Raw genomic sequence first — 13,362 nt, 5'->3', positions numbered from 1 at the left:
GGCCTCTGAGACGAGAATCTCCATCTTCCCCGGTCCTGAGTGGTCTCTTGCTAATTATTATTATTTGCTCGTACCACGGGCAGGCGCAGAATGTCTTATAATTATTGTTAAAGCCTAGCCTTTGTTTATACAAATGAATATAACATTTAATATTTTCTGATTCTAATATAAATCAAGTATGAAGATACATTGCCCATAAGTATCGACGGATTGGAAAGCTACATAAATATAATATCCTTTGCATATCAATATGTGTAGTGCCCAGATTAGCTAATATGTATACCTTCGAACACAAAATGTAACTGGGTCCACAAAGAGCACATCTCGGTCAGTGTGAACTTATTATCCTTGCCGACGACGACGAGCCGCTATTTTCCTTAATCGAGCCACGTTCACACTGACCGAGCTGCTACGCGCGGAAAATGATTCACGAGACTACTCGATCTGTGTAGACCCGCCTATGATCTCCGCAATTATTTTCCGAGGCTGCTCACTCTAGGTATATGAAACCACCTATGTATTGAATTTATTATCATATACTTTGATATCCAAGACGTATGCAAAACGCAAGAGCTGCTATTCTTTATATTATACCTAAACGTATTTACTTCCAAAGAATGTCTTCTCCTCTCTCCTCATATATCTTAAAAGAAATATTTAAGAAATATTTTTGGGGGCCGAGTCACCTCCGTCCGTAGGAGTATACCCAGAACTCTGAAACCCTACACGTGGCCCCTGGGTGGTGCTAAACAGGTGACATGGTGGGAGACAATCGTCGTGGCTAGAATGACCACCCATCAGCTGAAGACGAGTCGCCAAGCGTCCGTGTTCCGACTCGATGAAGCTGATGTAGCCTTAGTGAAGACGGGTCGAATCAGTTGCGCTTTGACAATCGGGACGATCTGACGCACACTGACGTTTCTGCATCTGGTGGCTAGTCATGGAGGGTAGCGGGATCCGAGGCACGGTGCACCGCTGGCCGACCGCTGGTCAGTAGGGGGCCCAAGTAGCCTGCTAGCCACTCGCGAAAGGCTGCCCCGCCAACCAGCGAAAAATCCCAAGTTGCGCCATAGTGCCGGTCGGCGACCGGATGAGAGGGCCCTATGGACAACTTGGGGGGGCTCGGGCGTCCCCGCAGTCTCCAGACTAGTCCCCAATAATGCGGCTGCTAAGTGTGTGTCTCTGGTCCTGATGTTAAGCGCCTCGATTCACTGCCGTCTTCACACCTACTTCACTCTCCTCTAACAAAATCATGAAAGCAAGATACAGAAATAAGGTTGCACAGCGGCAGCACTCCCTCTCGCTAAAAGTGGACCTCACTAACATCAGAGGTCTCCACTCAAATCTCGCTGCAGTCCACTTCCACCTGGAGACTCATAAACCCTGTATCTTGTTCCTCACGGAGACGCAGATAAGATGTCCGTCTGATCTGGCGTACCTTTCTTATCCCGGCTACACCCTGGAGCACAATTTTAAAGCTCGGTCAGGTGTGTGCGCGTACGTCCGAGACGACATCTGTTGTCGGCGTCTCCGATATCTTGAAGACCCCCATTTTTCCGTACTATGGATGCTGGTGGACACAGGCCCTGAGAAGCTTCTCTATGCATGTGTCTACCGGGCGCACAGCGGAGACCAGGAGACGATCAGGCTCACAGAGTACCTAAGTGAGGCGGCGGACGCTGCTCAACACAAATACCCTTCCGCTCAGCTTGTGTTACTGGGGGATTTTAATGCCCACCACCAGGAGTGGCTATACCCATACCAGTGCACTGACCTCGCTGGGAGAGAGATGCGTAAACTCGCTATAGCATTGAATCTCACCCAGCTGGTTCAAGGAGCGACGCGGGTTCCTGATGTTGAGAGCCATACAGCCAATTGCTTGGACCTTCTGCTGACAACAGATCCAGACCGTTACTCGGTAGCGATTTCCTCGCCGCTTGGCAGCTCCGATCACTGTCTGGTGAAATCTGTATCTGTCTACTCGCCGCCCGATCCCAGTCCTAAGGGCTCTCGGCGCGTGTGGCAATACAAGTCAGCAGATTGGGATGAGATGCGTTCTTTTTTTGCGTCATATCCTTGGCGGCCTGTCTGCTTTTCTTCTGAAGACCCTTCGACCTGCGCGGATGCTGTGACTGATGTGTTGCGACAGGGAATGGAGTACTTTATTCCATTCTCGGACGTAGCCATGTCCGGCAAAGCTCAGCCCTGGTTCAGAGCCGATTGCAGACGCGCTGAAGCGCTAAAGCATGAGGCATACCTAGCTTGGGTTGACGCTCGACACCGCAAAGCGAAGGACGTATCAGAAAAGAAGAAAGCCTTTAACCGGGCCGCCAAGTCCTGCAAGAAGGCTCTACGGAAAGCTCGATTCGTCCACGTTAGCCGTATAGGGAGCAAACTGGCTTCTTACCCCTCCGGTAGTAAAGCGTTTTGGTCCCTGGCAAAGTCGGTTGAATCGAATTTCTGCCGCCCCTCACTTCCTCCACTGCTGAAACCAGACGGGACACTGGCTCACACCGCCGTAGAGAAAGCGAACCTATTTGCTACTCTCTTTGCGGAAAATTCTCGTCTAGATTCCGCCAGCGCAAAACCTCCCAGTCTACCTGGATGCGAGGCGAATATGCCGGAAATTCGCATCCGTCAGACGGAGGTTCTCAAAACGCTGCGGAATCTTGATGTGAATAAAGCCAGTGGCCCTGATGGAATTCCAGCCATAGTTCTAAAAACCTGTGCGCCTGAACTTGCTCCTGTTTTGACACGCCTCTTTCGCCTTTCGATGACGACTGGAAAAGTACCGAAATCATGGAAACTTGCCAACGTGCAGCCTGTGCCCAAAAAAGGCAGTCGCGCCGACCCTTCCAACTACAGGCCAATTTCAGTCACGTCCATACTCTGTAAGACTATGGAACGTGTACTGTACAGCCGGCTCCTGGCACACCTAGAAGCGAACGACCTCCTCAGTGACCGACAGTATGGGTTCCGCCGAAACCGGTCTACTGGGGATCTTCTAGCGTACGCCACCTACATCTGGAGCGAGGCCATCGAGAATCATGGTGAAGCACTTGCTGTCTCCCTTGATATCTCGAAGGCCTTTGATAGGGTCTGGCATGATAGTCTTATTGGCAAGCTTTCATCCTACGGTCTGCCTGCTGGTCTCTGTGCCTGGATCTCAGATTTCCTGAGAGACCGGTCGCTTCGGGTAGTCGTCGACGGCTGCTCGTCCGACCAAATGGCTATTAATGCCGGGGTCCCTCAGGGATCAGTTCTCTCCGCAACACTCTTCCTGCTACATATCAACGATCTGCTGAAACCCGGTATCTATGGGTACGCAGACGATAGCACTGTTGTGGAGAGATATGTATCCAATGCGCGAACCAGTACGGCACAAATTCAGTCTCTACGAGAGGCGATGGTCGATCGCATGAACTTGTCCTTACAGGCGGTCTCCGATTGGGGCGATGCCAATCTGGTCAAGTTCAATGCGTCTAAGACCCAGGCGTGTCTATTCTCCGCTAAACGGAGTCCATTCCATCTGACTCCGACTTTCCAAGGTGTGTCCGTGCCGATAACTAACCACCTCGAGCTTCTTGGTATCACCTTAACGCCTACTCTGAACTTTGGTTCCTTCATAGAATCAAAAGCCCAAGTTGCCTCAAAAAAGCTTGGAATTCTGGCGAAGGTGAGACAGTATTTCAGCCCGGGACAGTTGCTCAATCTTTATCAGGCACAAGTCCGATCGTGTATGGAATACTGCTCTCACCTCTGGGATGGTTCCGCCAAGTACCAGCTGGAGGCGCTTGAGGCGATAGAGAGGCGTGCCAAGAGGCTCATTAACGACGATGATCTTGTAGGCAGAAAACTCCAGAGCCTCGGTCACCGCCGTAGAGTGGCTAGCTTATCGGTCTTCTATAGGATACACTTTGGTGAGTGCGCTGCGGAACTGCACGATCTTGTTCCGCCATCCCCGTTCTTCCATCGATCGTCGAGGCGCACAGATTCTAAGCATCGCCATATGGTGGACGTTCCATGTACCCGGACTAAGCGGTTCGATTCCACATTCTTTATCCGAACCGCAAGGGACTGGAACATGCTTCCTGAATCTGTGTTCCCCGACGAGTACAATATGGGGGTCTTCAAGCGTAGAGTGAACAGGTACCTTCTAGGGAAGCGCGTACCATCTTAGACCACATCTCAGCTTAACATCAGGCGAGATTGTGGTCAAGCTCTTCCCTATCGTCAATAAAAAAAAAAAAAAAAAAAAAAAAAAAAAAAAAAAAAAAATAAGAGGGAAAGGTTCAAGGATGCTTACAATATACATAGTTAAAATTAAGGACGGGAAAGATTTGTTATTTATTTATTTTATTTATTATTATAAATTCGTTATATAGTCGTAGATGTAATAGTTGAAATTATTATTTTAAAGGAGTAAGCTGTCATAAGTAACATCTATGAAAAACGCGAAAATGATACCATTGCATCCAACCTTTATACCCGTCGTTAGGAGGGATTCCTGAAAAAACTGAACGTGAACTCCAAACTGTAAAGCTTTTGGTGTGATCTTCTGTCATGTTTCAGAGATACTGATAGATAGACATACCTATACCTAGATAGATATACAGCAAATGCGGGTCCTTTTCAATCGCGAGCAGACGCTTCACCCACAGACCATAGTAGCACTGTGGGTGAAGACAGTATGCCTTTCGAGTAGGACTCTCTTCTTGAAAGTCTCCAGTTCATAGTCGTATGGAAATGAGAAAGTTTGTTCCAGATATCTGTTGTACTCGGGAAGAAACATCTTTTAAAGCTCGCAGTTGTAGATCGCCAACTGTCAAAGTGAGGGTGGTATTGACTATTGTTGTCGATGTCGTGCTGTCTGATGGTAGAATTTTCTGTTACTAGAGAACCCTCAATCGTTCTCTTAGAACGCAACAACTTATGGTGTAAAAAATGGGTTTATCCTGTGTGGTTAAAAATATCTACACACATATTTAAACGCGAACATGATTAAATTATATTTACGTAATAAAAACCAAATATCTAATTGTATCTGGCTATCACAGGAAGAATTAGTTTTCCTGTAGTGTATATAATAAACTGTACGGGAATTGGTCCTTCATTATGTGCGGTAGACTCGCCTAATTTACCATTAAATTAAAATTATTTTATAAACAAAATCATGAAAATACTTCATATATTAGTGATAACGCTTCTTTTCTGTGTAAGTTTATATGAAGCAAATCCCAAACCAAAGTAAGTAAAAAACCGAGACGGTGAACTCTATAACAGTTTTAAGTTTATTTGTCATATATTAATTATTTGATATTACACTTACACTTGTACTGTTGCTAATTATTTTAATTTTTGTTGTTGAAATTTTTTCTTCTAAAGTTTTAACTGTTGAGACTAGAATTTAAGATTGTCTATTGTGTTCTTCTCCCTAAAAAATTCAGCCCTACGAAAGCTATATTATCACAATTATTTTACTTCAAATGCATTTTACTTCTTATACCTATCGGACTAATCTAAAGGTACTATCTTAGAGTATATATTACAATAGTATAGAGCGAGTGTATTGCACAAATTGCTTAGTGCGCATCGTAGGCAGATGAGCTAATCCATACTAATATTATAAGTGCGAAAGTAACTCTGTCTGTCTGTCTGTCTGTTACTCAATCACGCCTAAACTACTGAACCAATTTGCATGAAATTTGGTATGGAGATATTTTGATACCCGAGAAAGGATATAGGCTACCTTTTATTGCGAAATATATACTACGGGCGAAGCCGGGGCGGACCGGGCAGTAGATACTATATAGATGTGTGTGTGACAAATAGGGATGGGTAGGTATCAATTGCGTGTTGAACTATCGATAAGTAATGTAAATAATGTATCATAAGTAAATTTTATGTTCAATAAGCTATATAAATATGTAATTTTAAATTTGTTTACCAACTGAATAAAGTTTGTTTATTGCACGACGATGCGAAGCATCAGAGAGTGCTTCACGATCGAAACATTTTTTTCGCCTCATTTTTGCAGCTATTCTTATTATTATAGCCTTGTTAGTTCACGGAATCAAGATATTTAGCATACTATTGTCGAGATAATTTAATGGAGATTAATCCCATACTTTTTAAAAATTGATTTACTTCAATAGAATTGGAAAAAAACACCGAAGTAGGTCAAAAAATTTTCCTGTCCGTCATGTGTGAAACCTGAAAACACTATAACTTGTGAAAAAATCCATCATTTGAGTTAATTTTTTTTTTTTAACCGACTTCAAAAAAAAGGAGGAGGTTATCAATTCGGCCGGTATATTTTTTTTTTTTTTTTTTTTTTTTTTACGTATGTACACCGATTACTCCGAGGTTTCTGAACCGATTTACGTGATTCTTTTTTTGTTCGATGCGGGATGGTGTCGAATTGGTCCCATAAAAATTTTATTCGGATAGGCCCAGTAGTTTTTATTTTATGAGCATTTTTGTCTGTAGGTATTTGTAAATTTTGCAAGTGTAAGTTTGAAGTCGGTTGTTTTTAACGCAGTTATCACTTGTTAATATTCTAATCGACGATTGTAGGTCACTGAATGCGAATGATTAATTAATTCAGTGTCGTTTAATTGCAATTAATAAAAAACGAAAACTACAAGACTGTATATCTATATATATATATATATAGATATCTCCATGGGCACTATGTTGATCAAACGTGCCATATAGTTAGTAATTATTTGATCCGTTTTCACTTGTTGATCCGGTTGGTATTTGTGGATCCATTGCCACATCACCGTTTTATTAATGGCCAGCACTGCTACCTAAATAAAAATGTTATAATTATTATGGATTAAGTAAAACATGTTTTTATTTTATAGAATGATCTAAATAAATTAATATATGTGTTAAAAATAAGTTAAGTTTTGCTTCTGATTTATAAAGCATTTGAATTCAATAAAATTAAAAATAAAATATAGACATTCATTCGTATTAATCGATATATTCGACTTTTTTACTCCTGACAACACTGACAATCTCTGCTTGATAAGACCGGTAGTCATAGAAATCTAAATAACAATGCCGGTAGTGAACACATTATCTTTTTTTTCAAAGATTTGTTTTCCCATAGAATCAGAAGTAAATATTTTACCAAGAATTACTAAAAATAACATAATGAATTTTAAATATATTATGATTTCTGTAATAGTTAGGCCCAGTTTCGCCATTCTCCTTTTCACATAAAATCTGCAAAAGTGTTTTAGATGTGTATAAAGTGGATTAAAACGTGTTTTAGTAGTCAAAATTTCAGTATAAATGTTATCTCAGTGTTTGGACTAGTGTAACAGTGAAAATAAAGAACAGTTCTGCTACTTGCTTCAGTAGTACTTTGTGTAATATAGCGAGTAATACAGTATAATATTTTGTATAAGCAAAAACAAAAGTATAAACAGTGATATTAATAGGTATGTGTTATATGAATTAAATGAAAAGTACAGTTTTTGTCATAGCCCAGTGACATTTCATACATAAACAAAGACTTGTGTAGTTCAACTAGTGACATCTGTTGAGTGTGCTAAACAAGTTTGTGATCTATGATAAATGATAATATTTATCTATGATAATAATTACTTGACATCTCGTGATTGTCTTGCCTAAGTAGCTAGATTAGATACGTAGCATAAATTAGCACGATATCATTAAGCTTCCGTGTCACAATAGATACACCACTAGAAATAATGCTGAACGATTCATCTGACCGAGTTCCAGTCTCATCAGAACCAGTGTGCTTTTTTTTTTGTTTGGTTTTTGAACTTTTGTTTTTGAACTTGACTTTGAATACTGAACTTTCAGTGATCCTGGATTTTTTTTTTCTCCCACCTATATTCAGCATTATGAACTGTGCTGCCTGTCTCGTTCCTTTACTCAATGACGAACCTCACCTGCAGTGTGCCATTGATGACTGCAAAAGAAAATTCCATCCTGCGTGCACAAACGGCAAATACCAATCAGATGTATGCAATGTATGGATCTGTCACGAGTGTCTTCATGCATTAACTAGGGGGCGCAACATCGTGCATACTGATCTGTCGGCGGGTTGTCATGATCCCAACGTTACGTTTCGGAAAAAGGTTGTCGCGCCTCACTCCCACATTCCGAACATTGCAGTCGAAGATCTACGCTGCTTGCGTAATGAGGTGTCATTATTAAAGGAGCAACTTAGTAAAGCGGTGACCTTAGTGGAGAGCTATGAAACGAAGTTGGATTTCTACTCCAACCAAATTGCATATCTTCATAGTCTTCTGATGAGTTCCACAGTTCCCAATCTCCCCACACAAGGATCTTCCACAAACAAGGCAGCCATGGTGCCCGTTCAGACTTCGAAGCCTAAAAAGAAATCGAGCAGGCTTAACGCCGTGTCTGGGCCCAAATCCAACCCTCCCCAGAAGGCCTGCTCTGAAAAGGCTGAACTTTTTGAGACTGTCGAGGCAACCCCTAGCCACCCTAAATCTGAACAGCATCAGTGGAGGGAAGTAAGGCAAAACCGCCGGCCACCTTCTCTATGTGGTGCAGCAGGACCTAATATAACCTCCCTTAAGACTGTTGAGCCTCGTAAATACCTACATCTTTGGAATATGGAATCCAGTGCTGATGAAATCCGTGACTACCTCCGCCATCTCTGTCCCGTGGGTAATTGTACTGTTGAGGAACTTCGACCCCGAGGCGATTATAAATCGTATAAACTTGGTGTTCCTGTGGACTATATTGATTCTTGTCTGTCAACTGAAGTATGGCCGGTCAATGCTAGAATCGAGGGCGTCAAGTTGATGTACTTTACTTTGACTTCCAGAAGGCCTTTGATAGAGTCAACAATGACATCTTGTTGGCGAAGCTCTGTGCTATAGGTTTTTCCCCGGGACTTCTTCGGCTGTTGGCGGATTATTTGCGTGACCGTCAACAGTTCGTCAGACTCGGTCTGCATGAGTCTAAACCCTACCACACGCGTTCAGGAGTTAGTCAAGGTTCCATACTGGGGCCTCTCTTATTTTTGATCATGGTAAACGACCTACCTAGAGTGGTATCTCATGCTAGGAGTCTTCTTTACGCTGATGATTTCAAATTGTATTTGGAAATCGGGTCTGAGTTAGATTGCTTAGCTCTTCAGCATGACATCGATGCTATTTATGAGTGGAGCATTAGAAACAAATTGGAATTTAACATAGCGAAATGCTTTGTGATGACCTTCGGTCGGATGAGGCACCCGATAAACTTTGATTACAAGATCAAAAATACATCCATTACCAGAAGCACTGTAATTAAGGATTTGGGTGTCACATTTGATCGCGGGCTCACATTTCGCGATCATGTTGCAATGATGGCACGGGAATCTTTTAGACGGCTTGGGTTTGTTCTTCGTAATGTACGTGATTTTCAAACCGTACACGCTATAAGGCTTGTATATGGAGCCCTGGTCCGCAGCAAGTTGGAGACTAGTTCTTGTGTATGGAACACACACGAGGGAAAATATACCCTGATGCTCGAAAAGATCCAAAAGGCTTTCCTTCGGTTCCTGTTCAAGCATCAATTTGGGTACTATCCCTATTTATATCCGACAATGTTTTTGCTAGGCTGTCTTGGGTACAACTCATTGGAGACACGGAGGAAATACAATCAATTAGCCTTTGTCTGCAAGATTCTGCGCGGCAAAATTGACGCTATTGATTTGAGTGATGAGGTGTGTAAATTATTTGTGCCTGATAATTACTGTCGAGCGCGCAAGCATGTGCTCTTTGCTATACCGCCGGCTCACACTACAGCCCGAGCCTTATCACCAATTCCACGCACTCTCACTGCGCTCAATGCTCTCCTCAATAACAACCCCAAATGCGATCTGTTCGCGGATAGATGGGGCTCGTTGTTGTCGGCGTGCTTGAGCTTTTCTGAAAAGTTTTGAATGGTTTTTGTTTTTAATACTAGCAATCAATTTATTTATCATATCTATTGCTGGTGTTGGGAACAGAAACCATTCATTATATTAATTTATTCTTTTTCTTTTTATATATAATTTGTAATCTGATTTAATTTATTTTTTTTGTTCATATTGTTATATAATTTATGTAATTTTTTATAATTAATGTAATTGGAGCAATACCGTTTTAATTATAATAATAAATAAATAAATAAATAAATAAAATTAATTAATTAATACAGATACAGATAAGAAGTTATTACTACAATTTATTCATTAATGTTATTGTTTTATTTATTTACAGACCGTTCTGGGCCTCGGAAAACGTAAGTTTTTTTTTATCTTCATCTTTATATTACATATGTCCAATCCGCCTTCTTCACTTGACTTGATGTTATAATTATTCATGAATCTATACTTAATATTATAAAGCTGAAGAGTTTGTTTGTTTGTTTGTTTGAACGCGCTTATCTCGGGAACTACTGGTCCGATTTGAAAAATTCTTTCGCTGTTAGATAGCTCATTTATCGAGGAAGGCTATAAGCTATATATCATCACGCTACAACCAACAGGAGTGGATCCACAGGGGTGAAACCGCGCGGAGCAGCTAGTATTGTAATAAAACTTATTTATTTAACAGACCCAGAGAAGGGAATATAGGCGTATATATAGTATATATAGGAAATGGTTCTCGCAATAAACACAATGTATATTTAAGCAGAAGACATTAATAGTCGAAATAAAGAATGAAAAACAGCGACGAATCTAAATTCTAGTCTGTCTCTATATAGATATAATATGTTAAGTCCCATGTACCCTAGTCGGGTGCCAGAAGTATTATGCACTCATCCTAAGCACTCATCTGTTATTCATTAATCAATTTTCTTCAGGGACAAGTAGGTGATTAGCCTTCTGTGACCTGCACTTTTTTTCGTCATCGTCGGGAATCGAACCCAGAACCCCACGGTTCTAAGTTCACGCGTCAACCACTGTCCCAAGGAAGCGGTCTTATTAAAAAATATTTTTTTAACTTCAAATATGAGATTATGACCTCGTTTCAACGTTTAAAAACTTATTTGCATCGTGCTATAATGAAAAATTAATTGACATTATTGTATTCATTTTACTATTAAATTAAATATTCCCCATTATTTTAGCACTTATCTTTAATATAAAAACGAATCGAATTTTTATCTTAAAAATGAACCATAATAGGCGTTTAAATGTTTTTTTTTTTTTAATAAATGTGTTTAATCTTATTTCAGGATGACAAGGATGGTTTTTTAAAGAAGGTTTTCCAAATGATTTTCGGAAACTTAAATGGCTATGTGAACATAGGAAATGGACAAGAAAACACTAACACGATATATATTGAAACAGGAAATAATATTTAAGTAAAATTTTAAGTATTAGTTTTTATATTATTAAATATTCATTTAATACATTGCATACTAAATATTTCAATGTTTCATTTAAGTATGTAATAAACCTTAATGTTTGTAGATAAATGTTAAATTAATGTTAATAATATGTTATGCACTACGTCATATAAAATAAAATTTTACAGTTGCACTTCCTTTTATTAAATTTCATCGCTATCTATAGCTTTGTTTTCAATATATTGTATAAAATGTGTTTCAATAATATTTATATTGATTTGATATTTGAATTTATTATAAAAAGGCCATAAATAAAAAGATTGATGGAAACTTATCGTTTTTATTTTAATAACACAATCAATTGTGTTAGCTGCCTAACTAACTAATTTAAGAAGTTAAGGGGCCATAGACCGAAATTCATGTTTCTAAATCATGTTTTTTTCAGAGAAATTTAAAATCCTAAAAAAATATATAGTACAGATAAACGTTTGATCTAGTGGAATTTTTGGATAGAAACACGATATTAAACATTTAACTCGATAAAAAAAAATCAGAAGTTGCATCGATTTTGAAAGCAGATTCAGTTTTATGCGAATTAGGGAAACGCTATTTTTATGAAAATTTTACATTTCATTTACTAATCAGGTTTTACAGTAAAATTTTTGGATAGATATAATAATTTACCCCTTATTTTTTTATATAAAATATAATACGTAAATTACGACTCGCGCGCACCACGCCAGTGCCGACAAAGTCCAACCGGACGCCATCGAGGGAGGACCTGTGCTAGTTTTACTCCCGACCACGTTGTAGTCGCCGCTCGTATAATTAGAACCGAGTGGCAAGTACAACGGCGAGCACGCCACAATATAAATAAATCAGTAGTTTAATTTTATTACCTATCCTAGGATTGTTGGTGTAAATAAATTAACTTCTTATTCTATACTATTAAACGAGCAATATTTGCATATATTATATATTTGTTTGTAAATACAGTGTGGAAATTTTCGATGTGCCCTGGGTGAAAGTACTAGAAATACTGGAGATAGCAAATTTTGCTGAAAGGAAACATTCCTTTATTTTTAAAAAGAAATAGCATAGCATTCAAAGATTTTCAAGAATTCATTTTCTTCGACCGGGAATCGAAAGAACTAAAAATGTAAAAAAATAAAATTTTCTATTTTATTCTTCAAATCAACACAAGTTTCATATTACAATAATTATTTGTAATTTAAAATTATGTTTTAAAAATTACCTTGCCTGAGATCCTCTTTTTTATGGGTTGTTGAATAGGAATAGCGGCAAAGTTTTGAAGTACTAGTGGGAAGACTATTATGATGTTGGTTGATCTGTATGAGTATGACAAATATTATTTTTATGAAACAACAATCCAAGATGGCGCCGACGAAAATTTTACATCTTTTCGTCATGGGTGTCATTTTCATGGTTTTTGGGGTAGCTATTAGCGAATATGAGGTCAAAACTATAATCCAAGATGGCGCCGACGAAAATTTTACATCTTTTCATCATGGATGTCATTTTCATGGTTTTTGGGGTAGCTACTAGCTATTAACCAATATGAGGTCAAAACTATAATCCAAGATGGCGCCGACGAAAATTTGACATCTTTTCGTCATGGGTGTCATTTTCATGGTTTTTGGGGTAGCTATTAGCGAATATGAGGTCAAAACTATAATCCAAGATGGCGCCGTCGAAAATTTTACATGTTTTCGTCACGGGTGTCATTTTCATGGTTTTTGGGGTAGCTATTAATGAATATGAGGTCAAAACTATAATCCAAGATGGCGCCGACGAAAATTTTACATCTTTTCGTCATGGGTGTCATTTTCATGGTTTTTGGGGTAGCTATTAGCGAATATGAGGTCAAAACTATAATCCAAGATGGCGCCGACGAAAACTTTACATCTTTTCGTCATGGGTGTCATTTTCATGGTTTTTGGGGTAGCTATTAGCGAATATGGGGTCAAAACTATAATCCAAGATGGCGCCGACGAAAATTTTATA

This window comes from Colias croceus, chromosome 5 (assembly GCF_905220415.1).
Source record: "Colias croceus chromosome 5, ilColCroc2.1".
NCBI lineage: Eukaryota > Metazoa > Arthropoda > Insecta > Lepidoptera > Pieridae > Colias > Colias croceus.
The sequence above is the reverse complement of the archived record's forward strand: the minus strand, read 5'-3'. Positions refer to the sequence as shown.